Source organism: Hippopotamus amphibius, chromosome 8, assembly GCF_030028045.1.
Source record: "Hippopotamus amphibius kiboko isolate mHipAmp2 chromosome 8, mHipAmp2.hap2, whole genome shotgun sequence".
Classification (NCBI taxonomy): Eukaryota; Metazoa; Chordata; class Mammalia; order Artiodactyla; family Hippopotamidae; genus Hippopotamus; species Hippopotamus amphibius.
Genome location: NC_080193.1, coordinates 57,426,462 through 57,443,555, shown reverse-complemented (window position 1 = coordinate 57,443,555; position 17,094 = coordinate 57,426,462).

Genomic DNA, 17,094 nt, shown 5'->3' with positions numbered 1-17,094 from the left:
TCGAGAAGCAGAATAGGATTATCAGTAATTATAATTAAAATTTTCTTTTTATCAACTCTTTAAATGCCTTCTGATATGTCATCATTACCTTTAAAGATTACAACCTTCTCAAATCTGTGAGGCATTTTCCTTTCTTTCCCTGACAAAGTATTTATCATTGATTCTGGTACTCAGGTGCTACACAAATTAGTGAAATGTTGACAGTAGTTATAAATAAGGTTTTAATAGTAATTGAAAGAAAATAATTTTATGCAAGGTAGGGTTACATTTCTAAATGTAGTAATTAAAGGTGAAAGAAGTATAAATAAAAATGAAATTTTCTCTGTTGCTGTTTAATTAAAAATGAAATGTTGAATTCTGATTGTTAACAGCTAATTATGCAATTCGTTTTACTCTTCCCCAAGTCCTATTTCTTGAACTCTTGCTGAGAATAGGTGAGACAGACAATGTAAAGCATAACCTGACACCACATAAATAAGTACTAACAATTTATTACTTCCCCTTTACTTATTTTGCTTCAATTCCTTCCACCTAATGTGAACATTTATTCATTTATCCATTCAGTGAATATTTACTGAAATAGCCTATGTGTCAAGTACTCTGCCAGGTACTTGAGATTCAACAATGAGCAAAAGGGAATTTTTCATAGCATTCACTGACCAAATCGACATCCACACTGTGAAAAGGAACACAGATGTTTAAACTTAATGGAGTCTGATACTCTTTTATAATTGTAATATTTGTCAATGATGACACAAAATACCAAAAATATTGTTAGGATATATATTAATGAAAACTATTTGCTTGATGTCATTTAAATAAAATTTTTAATTACTTGAATCAGCTGTTTGTTTATTCCTGACCATTTGGGAAATGTGATCATCTTAGAATAATACATCCTGAAGTGTATTGTTGCTGCTAAATAGCTCTGTAGATTAATAATTCTAGGTAGTCTGTACTCTCTATGGGAGGAAAAGGGACTTATTAGAAAATAGAATGTTATAGATGAAAGAGACCCAGATGTAGACAGAGGCCTCAAATATTTGAGGTGAGTATCCCTTGTGATCAAGCCAGTTATTAACATGTGCAAAAGATACTACTACACTGCTTATACATTTTTATATCAGTTAGTTGCTAATTCTGGGGAAAAAATTATTTTTTATTGCATCCATCTTTACAGATTCTCCATAGACACTTCATTTTACACTCCTGCCAAATTAAATATGGGCCAGAATATCTAAATGGGTATGCTACATATCAATCAGAATTTTTAAGCTTCCTAATCAGAGCTTTTTTTTTAATGTTGAGAAATATTTTTAAAAGCACAGCTTTTAAATGACTTTTTAACAGGGATTGTTTGGTTTTCGAAAATGTCAGGCTTCTAAGCAAACTTGTTCTTGGGAATGAAGTGCTAGGAATCCCTGTTACTGGAATATTTTTACTAGACTATTCACAGATCTGCCACTGTTCCCATAGTAACTCATTCTTAGACAAGCAAGGAAGCAGAAGGACTAGTTTCTGTTATAATAAATCTGACCCAATGATATTTGATAAATATTCCTATCTAGGACACAGTTAGAGAGTAGGTTTTTGTCTGGGCCTGTAAACATACTGCTTAGTTGTCTAGAACAAGGCAAAGAAATGATGGTGAGGTATGCTTTCCTGCCTTGTGTTGAATTTTCACTAACTGATGTCTCTGGTGTCAGGAAAAGTTATGGTTTTGAATTAAATAAGGAGAAAAATTCCTATGGAGTATCTTTTGCGGAAATTTTCAGGATCTTGGTAATACCTAGGAAAGCTTCCACTTATTGGTACAATTTTACAAGTACTAATTATATGCCTGGAATGATGGTTACTGATTTTTTGGATCTATACTAACAGTTGACTCTTTCAATAAGACGGGAATCCTTAGAGAAACAAATGAGCCTGTTAAAAAACCAGATACTTATTAATCTGTTGAAAAACTAGGTGGATAATTGTCATCTGTAATCTAAAAAGATAAATAATAACAAAAATAAATAATTAAAATAAAATGTGTTGCTTCTGAAGTTTGCCTTGCAAAGACCTTAAAGACACTCTGATGTCTATCAATATCTAGAAGTTCATGCCTTCACTTCACTTCCTGCAATCCTTTTCATTAATTGCATTTCTTTTTTCTTAGAACCGGAAACAGGAAATGCAACATTTAAAAATATTCACTATCTTACACCAAATGGTAACTCCCCTATAGATTTTATTTTGTGCCCTTTTTTGAACATAGAATATGGCTTCTATTATCAAACAGTATACATTTAAATTGTATCACTTTAATCATATTATTGTACATTCTCTCAGCCTTAGTTGTTGTTTGCTTATACTATCAGGATAACCTGTCTCATACTTATTTGTGTAAAAGTCTGCCACTCCAGTAGACTTGGAACTCCAAGTGAACCATGAACTCTAGTCTTTTTTTTTTTTTTTAATTTTTATTGGAGTATAGTTGATTGACAATGTTGTGGTAGTTTCAGGTGTATAGCAAAGGTGTACATCATACATATACATACATCCAATCTTTTTCTTAGATTCTTTTCCAGTATAGGCCATTACAAAGTATTGAGTGGAGTTCCCTGTACTGTACATAAGTTCTTATTAGTTATCTATTTTATATATAGTAGTGTGTATATATCAATCCCAATCTCCCAATTTATCCCTCCCCTGCCTTATCCCCAGGTAATAAGTTTGTTTTCCACACTTGTGACTCTATTTCTGTTTTATAAATAAGTTCAGTTGTACCCTTTTTAAAAACTCCACATGTAAGTGATATCATATGATATTTGTCTTTTTGTGTCTGACTTACTTTACTCACGACAATCTCTAGATCCATCCATGTTGCTGCAAATGGCATTATTTTGTTTTTTTTTTTTTATGGCTGAGCAATATTCCACTGAATTTATGTACCACATCTTTATCCATTCTTCTGTCGATGGACATTTAGGTTGCTTCCCTGTCCTGGCTATTGTAAATAGTGTTGCAATGAACATTAGGGTACTTGTATCTTTCCTAATTATGGTTTTCTCTAGGTATATGCCTAGGAGTGGGATTGTTGGTTCATGTGGTAGTTCAATTTTTAGTTTTTTAAGGAACCTGCATACTGTTCCCTATAGTGGCTGTACCAATTGACGTTACCACCAACAGTTTAGGAGGTTCCCTTTTCTTCACACCCTCTCCAGCATTTATTGTTTGTAGATTTTTTTTGATGATGGTCATTCTGACTGGTGTGAGGTGATACCTCATTGTAGTTTTGATTTGCATTTATCTAATTAGTGATGTTGAGCATCTTTTCATGTGATTTTTAGCCATCTGTATGTCTTCTTTTGAGAAATGTCTATTTAGATCTTCTGCACATTTTTTGATTGGGTTGTTCATTTTTTTGATATTGAGCTGCATGAGCTGTTTGTAAATTTGGGGGATTAATCCCTTGTCAGTTGGTTTGTTTGCAAATATTTTCTCCCATTCTGAGGGCTGTCTTTTTGTTTTGTTTATGGTTTCTTTTAGTAGATGTTCAACCTGTTTTTTAATAGGGACTGGGAGTTGGGAAATGGGTTCTAGCACACTGCTGTGCACAGTGTGTTTCTCAGTGAAGATTAGTGAATGTTAGCTATGGATAACTCTAGATCGTACCATTTTATAATAGAATATGGATTTTTGGCAAAGCTATAAATTTAAAATTTATTTTGATAATTATGTTTCCTTTCCTCATACATCATTTAGAATATGTCATTATTTCTTAAGTATAGCGGAAACTTTATATTACTGTACCTAAGTAGAAGGAGACAGACTACATCAGTGAATTCAAATCTTTGAATATATGAAGTAAATTAAAAAAGAATTTAGAGAACTAGAATCTAACAAAATTGTTTGTATGTATTTATTTAAATATATTTATAGTTATACACACCTACTAAAATATATTAACATTAAAAAGTTTGGAAGTATCTAGCAAAACTTAGTGCTTTAATTTTGATAGTTTGAACTTCATGTAAAGCATATCACATTTTCCTCATTTTTCTTATGTCCTTTGGGATTGGTGAAAATTTTACCAAAAAAAGGCAAAGTGAAATGTGAGTTCCATAAATTCCTCCCTCCTTTTAAGAAAAATGTTTCTATATACTTTATAAACTGTGTTTATTTTTTTTACATTATGTATGATAGGCTTGGAAAAGGTCAGTGGTCATATTTCATATTAAACTGTGTACTTTTCAAGATAGGAATCAATGGACTGAAGGCATCTCAGCCAGCTTCCAATGACACAGTCTGATCTCAAAATCAGACCAGAGTGCTAAATGAATATTTGCATACAGAACAAGGCTTTAACCAGAAAGAACAAAATCTTTAAATAGATCCTGAATAGAGCCCAGAGAGCTTCAAATGCAAAGAGAGCATGAGCTTGGATCCAGGACAAAAACAAACCTTCAGACTTCAGGGTGGGTGAGAAAATCAGTGAGCATCAGTGGGCTCAGTTATGGGTACTACACCTGTTTTTGCTTATCAGCCCTAGAACTGTCTGGAGTCCTTTCTGGTCCCTGTATGGGCCACCAAAATGTTGACCTAAAACAAATAGACTGCTACATAATTCTCCAGCAAAGATGGGTTTATTTAGGACCAGCAGAAAATTGCAGTTCAGGGTCTGAGACCATGGAGAGCCACATGCAAGAACCCATGTGGCAAGGGGAGGAGAAAGCTTTTGTGCAGAGAAAAAGCATGTTTACTCTAAAGTAAACAAAGAGTCCATGGCTGTTCATTGGCTGATTCTTGCTAAGAAAGAAGAAGAGTCTTTCTTCTTCCTGTTGGGCTCTGCCATTGTCATAGGGTGTGAGTGCTCCTCATTCTGATTTCCTGACGCTCTTTAATTGAAATTTTCTTCATTAGTTTTTTGCAGCAGCTTAGTCCAAAAGTTAAATACGAGAGTGAGTCAAAACTTACCTGCATTCCAGTTATGTTAAGACTTCTGTTGGCCACACTGTCTTATCGGTGTTTTCCATTCAAGGCTACTGTCTCCCCAGTCACTGTTGTGCAGGTGTGAACATGTTACATCTGTTCATTTGTAACTGTGGTCCGAGCAAAAATGGATGCCCCACTTGTGATTTGCAGGAAAGAAGAGCAGTGTGCAGTGATTCGTTTTTTGTGGTCTGAGGGTGTGCAGGTCTGCACACTTCTGCCCACGCTGTTGACACTCTGCAAAAACTTCATTTTGAGGTATTAAAGCATCCTCCCTATAGTCCTGACCTTGCTCCATCGGACTTTCACCAATTTGATCCCCTGAAAGCAGCCCTACGAGGACGAAGTTTCACTTCTGATGAAGAAGTGAAGACGGCGATGCATTCATGGCTCTCAGCTCAGCCTAAAACATTTTTTAATGAGGGAATACAAAAGCTAGCTGACAGATGGACAACGTGTATTGAAAAGCAAGGAGATTATGTCGAAAAATGATATAGTTGTCTTTTCTAAAAGTTAATTAGAATAAATTCTACAGCCAGAGTGTGGATAATTTTTGACTCACCCTCGCCCTTGACTCACCTATAATTGGATTTAGAACCCAGCTGAGACATTTTGTACTATTATTTTAAAAGTGAGATTAATATTATTATTGATAGAGTTAAATGAGAATTATATAAGGTAATGCATGAGGGAATCTTAGAATAGTTATTGCTATATAATAAGTGTTTAATAATATTAGTGTTACTAGTAATAGTAATACTTAAGCTAAATACTTAGCCTAAATACTTTACTTAGGCTAAATAATTTTGCTTCTCCTTTTCTATTTCTTTTTCTAGAAAATAAGGATATTGCTATTATCTGTTTACAAGTCTGTTGTGAGGATTAAGTGAAACAGTGCATGTAGAGTGCTTAGCACATTGCCTGACACGTATAATCAGGAAGTGTTAGCTTAATTGTTGTTATAATCAGTCCTTAAATTCTTCCCTACCCTTCTTCCATCCTTCAAGTTATGAGCTGCTTTTCTGAGGCTCTGGGTTTGTTGGGGTTTTTTTTGTTTTTGTTTTTTTTCTTTTCTTATTTTAAGGAAAAATGTTCAATTCAATCCAAGTTCAGCTATATAAAAATGATGGGGGGCGGAATCTATCGTGTGATTGATCAGCCCATATTTCCAGATCCCTCTGGGGAAAGCCCTGTGCATGGGCAATAACATTTTCTCACAATAAACATATGTCCCTGATTCCCCAGCCTTCTTTTTCATACACAATCCTCTGCCAACTGTTGCTACTATTTGGCTCATGTCCAAGGTAAACAAACATTCTTATCTATTCAGAAGCCTCTTTCTGATATTTGCAAAGAGAGAAAGAAGTGCCCAGATCTCGATTGGCAATTTATTATTTTTTTAATTAATTTATTATTTATTTATTTATTTGGCTGTGTTGGGTCTTTGTTACTGCGCACGGGCTTTCTCTAGTTTTGGAGAGCGGGGACTGCTCTTCGTTGTGGTGCACGGGCTTCTCTAGTTGCGGAGCATGGGCTGTAGGTATGGGGGCTTCAGTAGTTGTGGCACGTGGGCTCAGTAGTTGTGGTTTGTGGGCTCTAGAGCACAGGCTCAGTAGTGTGGCCCACGGGCTTAGTTGCTCCGTGGTGTGTGGGATGTTCTGGGATCAGGGATTGAGCCCGTGTCTCCTGCATTGGCAGGCAGATTCTTAACCATTGCGCCACCAGGAAAGTCCCTAAATTTATTATTTTTGAGACAAAATTACTTTGCACTGTGCACCTCTTCACCTATTTACTTTTGAATTTTTAATTTCTTTTTTTCTTAGACAATAATTACTCATCACCCATATATGCAGTCATTGACAGAAAGGATACTGATATTTATCCCACATAAAACTTGGGGGTTCTGCTACTTTATTTTTCTTTCTTCATTTTCTTTTTTTATTTTTTATTTTTAAATTAATTTTATTGGAGTACAGTTGATTTACAATGTTGTGTTAGTTCACAGCAAAGTGAATCAGTCATATATATATACACACTCTTGTTTTTAGATTCTTTTCCCATATAGGTCATTACAGAGTATTGAGTAGCTTTCCTCATTTTATCTATGAGAGAAAGTCAATGCTTTTGTCTTCCTTGGAATAATGATGTCCTATGCTTAGTTTCTTCTATGAAAGAGTTCGTTGTCTATATACCCCCATTCTCTGGGGTTTTCCACTCTAATTTTTTCTATTGTTTGTTTGTGGTTGTTTTGTTTTGTGGTGGGCAAACATAGGCAAATCCTAAATCCACCATATAATTTGAATTCTTGAACTTAATTTCTTATTCTTCTGCTGCTTTTGTTCCTAAACCAAGAAGGATTATTTCATTCATCCCAGACCCACCCTCCCACCATGATGCCAATCTAAAACAGAATTCTGCCTCTTTTTGGCTTCCAGAAGAATCCAAGGCAGCTTTAACATGATTTACTAAATATATGGTATTAACTGGGCAGGGGCATCATATTGCAACGCCTGTGTGGATCAGTCATCTTACACATCCACACCACATGTTAGTCCTCCAAACCACTCTTTCTGACATTTGTCAAAAGCCATCACTCCCCAAATGAATTTCATCAACTATAAACAACCTTCTAGAAAGTCTAATGCATTCTGTTCCTTCTGTCATCTTGTTCTACTATGATCTAGGAAGATCAAATACTCCTCTATCCAGACAGAAAGAAAGCTGTACACTTTCCAATTAAGACTGCAGCAAGCAAGTAATGAACAAACTGTAAGTTGCACATTTATTCAAATGATTATTGGCTCTATATTATTTGAACATAAGCATAGACCTCATGTCCCTGTAAAGTTGCACATTCACAGAAACACAGCCAGCATTGGAAACTTATTAATCATCATTCATATTTTTACAGGCATTTCTTAAAGAATGCCAAAGAGATCCAATAAAAAACAAGGCAGCATTTCTTTACCATCTGTCTCTCATCCTGAGCTCTCGCATCTCTCAGTTCCTATAGGTCTCTCTTTCCTTTCTTCACTCTGTCTGTTCCCCCAACATTTCATTTGAATATCCATTAAGCTGCTCTTTTGTCTCCCCCAATTTTTCTAATAACAGAAGCATTGATAACTCTTTGTTTCTTGATTTGGTTCTCATATATTTATCATTACCTCCCCTGTCCATTTTAATTTGGCAGGGCCAGCTCACTCCAACCACTGCAAAATCTCCCAGAACCCCCTTGCCTGAGAAAGAGGTTCAAATTTTCCCATATGCCATAAGGAAGAATCTCTTTCCCTACCCCAGCCTGAGTCATGCCTACTTTCCTGCTCAAGAATGACAGAATGAATCCTCATTCAAATGAAATCTCATCCTTACCACAAGAGTTTGTCATGACCCCCATGGTGGGCATAACTGCATTTTGTAAGTCTAGGTCATTCACTTTTAAATGGCACTGGGGAAATGTCTATTTAGGCCTTCTGCTCATTTGTGGATTGGGTTATTTGCTTTTTTGGTATTAAGGTGCATGAGTTGCTTATATATTTTGGAGATTAATCCTTTGTCAGTTGCTTCTTTGGCAAGTATTTTCTCCCATTCTGAGGGTTGTCTTCTTGTTTTGTTGATGGTTTCTTTCGCTGTGCAAAAGATTTTAAGTTTCATTAGGTCCCATTTGTTTACTCTTGATTTTATTTTAATTATTCTAGGAGCTGGGTAAAAAAGAATTTTGCTTTGAGGTATGTCATAGAGTATTCTGCTTATGTTTTCCTCTAGGAGTTTTATACTGTCTGGCCTTACATTTAGGTCTTCAATCCAAAGAAGACATGCAGATGACTAACAAACACATGAAAAGATACTCAGCATCACTAATCATTAGAGAAATGCAAGTCAAAGCCACAATGAGGTATCACCTCACATCGGACAGAAAGGCCGTCATCAAAAAATCTAGAAACAACAAATGTTGGAGTGGGTGTGGAGAAAAGGGAACTCTCCTGCACTGTTGGTGGGAATGTAAATGGGTACAGCCACGATGGAAAACAGTTTGGAGGTTCCTTAAAAACTAAAAATGGAACTGCCATATGATCCAGTAATCCCACTACTGAGCATATACCCAGAGAAAATCATCATCCAAAAAGAAACATGTACCATAATGTTCATTGCAGCACTATTTACAATAGCCAGGTCATGGAAGCAATCTAAATGTCCATCAACAGATGAATGGATACAGAAGATGTGGCACATATATACAATGGAATATTACTCAGCCATAAAAAGGAATGAAATGGAGCTATATGTAATGAGGTGGATAGACCTAGAAACTGTCATACAGAGTGAAGTAAGCCAGAAAGAGAAAAACAAATACCGTATGCTAACTCATATATATGGAATCTCAGAGAGTGGTACTGATGAACCAGTGACAGAGCAAGAATAAAGATGCAGATGCAGAGAATGGACTTGAGGACATGGGGTTGGGGTGGGGAGGTGAAGGGGAAGCTGGGACGAAGTGAGAGAGTAGCATAGACATATATACACTACCAAGTGTAAAATAGATAGCTAGTGGGAAGTTGCTATATAACAAAGGGAGATCAACTTGATGATGAGTGGTGCCTTAGAGGGCCAGGACAAGGAGGGTGGGAGGGAGTCGTGGGAGGGAGGGGATATGGGGATATATGTATAAATACAGCTGATTGACTTTGGTGTACCTCAAAAACTGGTACAAGAGTGTAAAGCAATTATATTCCAATAAAGAGCAAATAAATAAATAAATAAATGGCACTGGGACAGAGACACTTGTACTATAGTTCAGGTAATAACACAACTCAGCTCATTTATTTATGTTTTGCTTTATTTTCTTCAGCAGGAGATAGAAAGACCATGTTTGCATCTCTCTAAAACCAGGATGCCAGCTCTGAAATGTTTGGCAACAAGCACTGAAACAAGAAAATAAGGGTATCTATCTAGTAAAAAATAAAAGTTTTAGGAGAAAAATGAATGAGTGTAGATCTAGAAAAAAATTGTTTAACTTAAAGAACTATGATTCCACTAAAATGAACTCACTTTTTATTGCTATGTAGAATACCTTATCACAATTAAAGCATCTTATTTTAGATTTCTTTACTGCACTTCAGTCTTAGGCAGGAAAACAGTAAATACTTGTCTTCATCTTTACATGTACAGATCCTGTTAAAGTGATGACCCCAAAACAACAGCAGAAACACCAAAGCTTGTTATGCCAATTGGTCAGCATTCCCTGTGCCTTGGATGTTCAGATGACTCCTTGAATTTCATCAGACGCCAGTGCTTTATTGACGTCCTCAATCAATCTCGTAACAGTCAAGTTATGATATCCTTCCATCCTGTTGATTGTATAGTTCTATGTATTAACTGTATTTGTTTATATGTTTACATATATAGTTCCATTATGTATGCTTATACATTTAAATAGTAATATTTACATAGTAACTACATGTGTGTATATATGTACACACATGTATAATCACATATATATATAAGCACATGTTCATATGTATACACATTTATGTGCACACACACATATTTACATTACATAGTTACATTAAATTGTCATTGTCTTTAGAAGATACAATACAGCTCTTAGTTATGCTTCAGATCTTATTCAGATCTTATCAGTAACAAAGGAATATCTCAAATTAAATTCCCTTCTCCTCTATTAAAGTGATTTCCACAGAGGAAAATCACATCTGTTTCAAATTCATTATTAATAGTTTCCCTTACTGTGGACACTCCTTCATGTTGCCTCCAAATCCTAGGGCTATACCTTCTTTGGTGTTTGCAGTGTTTCTGCCTCTTATTCTCCTTATCCAACAATCAGCCAGAAAGCCCAATATCTTCCCATCCTCATAATCACAGATCCGCGGAGGAGGCAGACATCCAAAATGCCTGATTCCTTTGTCTAGAATTCTGGGTGCTGGTCCAGACCTTTCTCTTGGCCCAAGGCTGTCCTTTGTTTTTCTGCACCTGCAGGATTCCTGGATTATGGCTAGGCAGATGCCTAAAGTGGCATCACAAATCCAGGCTGAGCTCTCGCCGTCTTTGAAATGTTGTAATCATAATTGAACACTCAGTTTGTTTCCTCCCTTAGAGGGGCCTTTAAAGAAAGAATCATAGGCTCAGGGTATAAGAAAACTTGCCACCAGAGTCTAATACTACCCCAATCTCCACATTCCTAGTAAATCAACAGGACACCCTCTGGGTGTTCTGGGTATTCTGAGAGACTTAAACATGGTTCCCTTGACTTTCTCTAATTTTTGGCAAGGAGTCAATTTTATAAAGTCATATAAAGAGCAATAAAAAGAGGATGTGGCTGTCAGTGGATTGTCTTAATTGAGCCAAATTGGCTACTTAGATATAGCTTCTGTTTAACACAATATTGATTGTTTGCATTTACTGGTGTTTTTGAAGTCTGAGATTACTTTTATAAGCAAGTCTCTAGACGACTTGTCAATTCACTGACATATGGTATATTTTAAAAAAAATAGCTGCTGGAAAATAAGAAATTATGTTTGGGTGGAATAAATCCCTGTTTTCCCAATAGCATCCTCTTCACTGTCTGCAAAGATCATCCAACTTCCTACAGTCTTCCCTGTCCCTTTTGGATAAAATAGATGCCTACCCTGGCAAAATGCAGAAGTTCTTGCAATTTACCATCCCTCTCTCCTATGTTCTCATTTTCCCATAACTGAGAGTTAAAATTCTAGACCAGGTCAACCAACTTTTTCTATGAAGGATTCTCATGGGTTAGATAATGTTCTCCTCCAAAGCTCTGTCTAACTGGAAAAGTAATGTGATATTATTTAGAAAAAAAGATTCTTGCAGATGTAATTAAGAGACTCAAGAAGAGATCATTCTGAATTATCCCCTCAATCCAATGATAAGTGTCTGTCTAGAGAAGAACATCTAGGGGACAGGCCATGTAAAAACCGAGGCTGAGGTTGGAGTGATGCAGCCACAAGCCAAAAAACACCTGGAGCCACCAGAAGCTGGAGGAAGCAGAGGATGGAGTCTTAGAGCCTCTGGAAGTAGCAGAGCTCTGCCAAAACCTTAATTTTGGATTTTTTAGCCTCCAAAAGATTGAGAGACTAGATTTCTCTTGTTTCATGCTACCAAGTTTGTGATCATTTGTTACGTTAGTGATAGAACCCTAATGGAAGGTCTAAATAATAAATATTTAAAATTTTATAAGACATAGAGTCTCTTAGCAACTATTCAGTTCCGCCCCACAGTGTGAAAACGGCCATAGACAATGTGCAAACAAATGAGCATGGCTGTGACCCAATAAAACTTTATCTGTGGACATTGAATTTTCTTATGTCATGAAATAGTGCTTTTCTTTGATCTTTTTTTTAAACACTAAACATGTAAACACTGTTCTTGGCTCATGGGCCATGCAAAACCCCCCAGCAGGTCAGATTAGGCATAGGCTGTAGTTTGTAGACCCCTGTTCCAGAGTGTAGTAGAACACTGACTATGTAGGGGGGATAGCATTGGAAATGCAGATTATACTCACTCTGGAAGCTGGTTTGAGTGGCTGATCCCCTTTCCTTTTTGGAGATGCCCTGTACCTCCAAACCCAATTTTCATTGAATCACCCCAAGCAATAGCAAGGGACTCTAGCTAAGAGTCCTGATAATATTTGATAGTAGGTAGACCTCAACCAATATTTGACAAACCTTGGGCCCAGCTGCTAATTTTCATCAGCAAATATCAAACATATTGTTTTCTTGTTAAGTCTTAGAAAAATTGTTCTAAACCTTGCTTATATATTAAAGTGAAATATGATTTTATATATATATATATATATATATATATATAATAACTACATACGTGTATGTGTGTGTGTGTGAAGGCCTAGGCCCCATCTCAGAGATGCTAATTTTACTATTCTGGGGTGAACCTCAGGCATTGGAACTTTCATACTCTTCTTATTTAAATCTGATTAGACCAATCTGACAGTGAGAGGCATTTGTAACCAGAGGTCCTAAACCTGGGAGTCAGACCCTTAACCATCATCCCTATACGTGCAGCTGTAGAGGAATTTGCTCTCATGCCTCTCAGAATTCTAATTTGACTCACTCATTTCTCAACATAATATTCCAACCCAGTGTCTTTCCAGTGTTCCAGAGGAGAAAAGTTACAGCTGTCAGAAGCTGGACAGACTATTGAAAACATGAAATCAGCTATGTAAATTGGGAATTACCAAAATGCCATGGGAGGTTTTCCTGTGACAGTGTAGAAATTACAAACTTTTTATTAGAGTTAAAAATTCAAATAAATACAAATGATGCAGAGATCTACAATGCCACATTCAAGAGATCTCTTCTCCTCCCCTAATCGTTTAGTCTCAGTATACCATGCTTCTTCATACACCCTTTTCACTAGCCGTACTCCTACTTCATACAAGAAACACCTAAAAAGAATCAGATGGGAAATTTGACTCTACTCTCTGAGGAAGGAGGCACAGCTTCTAAAGTCGTTGTTTGTTTATTTTTTCTTCCCTTTTTTTCTTTCTTATTTCTGGTTCTCTCTGCCTTTCTCCCAGCATGTATTTTTGATTTCTGTTAACTTTCTCTTGGGTGCTCTCTTGACAAGCATGGTGATGAAGAATGGCTTTGAATAAAATATGCATTCTATGTTTGATAGTGTCTTAGACTGTAGGATTCAGGCCCTCAAGCCCACTGTTTCTCATATATCCATGGGAAGGAAATAAATGAATTGGATATAAAGAACTTAGGTAAAGCATTTGTAATGTATGAAAAGATTTATACATATGAAAATTAATCATAGTCATTTTGGTATTATCAGAAATCTTTTTTTGATCCTATACTTTCTGTGCTGAACATGTATTTTGTGGCCTTTAATCTATTTCTTCTTCAAATTTATCTCAGAGGCTTTTTCTGAAAGGGTCCCTAAAACCATATCTATTGAAAGAACTGTGTTTCCAGAAGTGATTTAAGTGAATGTATCTAATAGTCACTAATATCGTAGCTGTCATAAACCAAAATATAGTAATAATAATAATAATAATAATAATAATAATGAAAAGATTCATCAGTAAAAAGAATGACCCTAAGACACCTGGGCTTCCTCTTTGTGACTAATTTATGATCACTGGCTTCACTAATGACATGAAATAGCACAAACTAGAAAGAATTCTGGACATATCATCAATATATTTTATCAAATGTATTTGTTTATTGATTTCTTTATAACACATGGCACTTTTGGGTAATTATGATTTATACTTTCAAATAAGCTTTGTAACTATATTCACAATTTACTGACAGATTGTATTTTTCTTTCACCAAAACTTTAGCCCTAGGAGTAAGCAGAAGTATTAAAATAACTTAATAGGTAAACAAATAGCTCTATTTTTCATAACCTAAAATATGTCATCTATTTTATGTTATGCTAAGTGACAAGAACTGTGCTTTTACTCTTTTTTCTCAGAGCTCAGGATAATAGAGGTTGAATTACTGCAGGAAACAGGAAAGGATTGAAAGAGGATACATTTTGAAGGCTGAAAGGCATGGATTCAAAATTCTGCCTCACCACTATTTTGTTTTCTTTTGTAACCTAGAAGATATTATTTATCTGAGTATGAGTTTTCTATGTAAAATAAGCTAAATCCCCATTGTTGGTAGTTGTTGAATTTTATAAGAAAGGAAATGACATGCCATTTATGTTTTGGGCACAGAGTGGGCCATCAAAAACTCTGTAGCTCATATCATTCTCTTCATTTCCATATGTTGTACACCTGGATTTGGTAGCAGTGATTAGGTTCCTTCCCATCTATTGTTCACATTGTTCACCAACAGAGACAAAAGTACCGGTACTTTTCCACAGCACAAATTTTTATTTCTCTCTCTCAAGAATGGGGGGAAAAATATAACCTAAAAAGAAAAAAGAAAAAAATCCCTAAGATAAAATAAGCATCTAAGAAAAAAGACACAAATTATTCATATCAGAAATGAAAGGGGAGCCATCACTACTTATTCCATGGACATTAAAAGGATAATAAAGGAATATTATGAAAAACTCTATGCCACCAAATTTGACAACTTGATGAAATAGACCAGTGTCATCATGAAAGACCAATTTACCAAAACTCACACAAAGAGAAATAGACAATATAAATAGTAGGACCAAATCTATTAGAGAAATGGAATCTATTGATTCCTAATGACCTTCAAGATAGGTTCACTGATGAAGTCTACCAAACATTTAAGGAAAAAATTCTACCACACTCTACAATCTCTTGCAGAAAAAAGAAGCAGAGGAAATACTTCCTAACTCATTCTATAAGGCCAGCATTATCCTAATTTCAAAAGAAGATAAAGATATAACGTAAAGGAAGTCTACAGAACTTTTAGGAAATCTAATAGCTAATAATCTAACCTAAGGAAAAAATCTAATAATAGGAAATCATGAACATAGATGCAAAATTTTTCAACAAACTAATAGCATATCAAATTCAACAATGCGTAAAAAGAATTATACACCATGACCAAGTGGGCTGTACCTCGGGAATACAAGGCTGGTTCAACATTTGAAAATCAATTACAGTTGACCTTTAACAACATGGGGGTTAGGGGTGCTGACTCCCTATGCAGTCAGAAGTCTATGTATAAGTCTTGACACCCTCAAAATTTAACTACGAATAGCCTACAATTTCTCCAATTATGAGAAGGAGAGGCTCACTGTACAGTGATGTAATTCTCTGGAAGCAAAAATAAAACTGTTATAAAGTAGTAAGAAAACTAACATATTATTAATTTTATATTAAATATCACTCACCTTATGCCTATGTCAGGATAGGTTATCTACTTCAAAAACAAATCTTGCACAGAATGTCCTCCACAGTGAATAGCTAGGTGATGATGATGAGCGCACAGAAACATCTCATACAGCAATTCCATACAGTTATTCAATTTTCTCATGAAGACACTCACGTACATACAGAACAGATAAGTTTATTAACTGTATGGCGTGATGGTTATTTACTATTCATTAAGTGAAAGTAGATCATCATAAAGGTCGGTCTATATCCTCACTGACGTCACACTGAGTAGGCTGAGGAGGAGGAGCAGGAGAAGGAGTAGGTCTTGCTGTCTCAGGGGCAGCAGAGGAGACAGAGGTAGAGCAGGTGGAAGGGGAGGCAGGAAATGCAGGCATGCTCTGTAAGTTTGCAGAAATACATCCTAATTTCTGTATTTTTTGCTTTTTAAGTTTTCTAAAAAGGTTTCTATACAGTACCAATTCTTCTACTATTTGCTTTAGTTTCAGTGGGCATGTCCCAGAAGGTCCATGTTGTAAAAGACATCAAAAGTTACCTTGAATAAGCAGAATCTTTCTGCCAGATTGCCTAAAGTCAGTTCGTTCCTGGCACTGCTTCCTCTATGTCTTCTTTCTCATCATCTAGCACTGATTTGGAAGTACGCATCTCCATCAAGTTGTCTTATGTTAATTCCTGTGATGTGGCATTTATTAACTCTTGAATTTCACTACAAACCATATTTTGAAACCTTTACCTCCTTTTCTGCCATATCCACCCTCTCTTTCATGTTTTCCTCAGTTGGCTCAGTCATAATCCTGTGAAGTCATGTACAACATCTGGACACAGTTATCTCCAGCAAGAATTTATTTTGGGGGGCTTGATGGCTTTTGTGGTATTTTCTATAACAGTTACAGCATCTTCAATGGTGTAATCCTTCTGGACTTTCAAGATTTTTTCTCTATCGGGGTTCTCTTCCATAGTGTTAATAATCCTTTCCATAGAGCATCATGTGTAATGAGTCTTAATGGTCCTTAAGACCCCCTATCTAAGAGGCTGAATTAGAGACATTGTATTTGGGGGCAAGTAGACCACTTCGATACCTTTGCTATTGAACTCCGGTACTTCTGGGTGGCCCAATAGCAAAAGGACTTTAAAAGGCAGTTTCTTACTGACAAGGTACTTCCTGACTTAGGGACAAAGCATTAATGGAAACAATCCAGAAAAAGAGTTCTTGCAAGGAGATCTTCTTCTTGTACAAACAAAAGACAAGGAGCTGCTGTTTTTGTATCTTTTCCCTGCAAGGCTGGAAGGTTAGC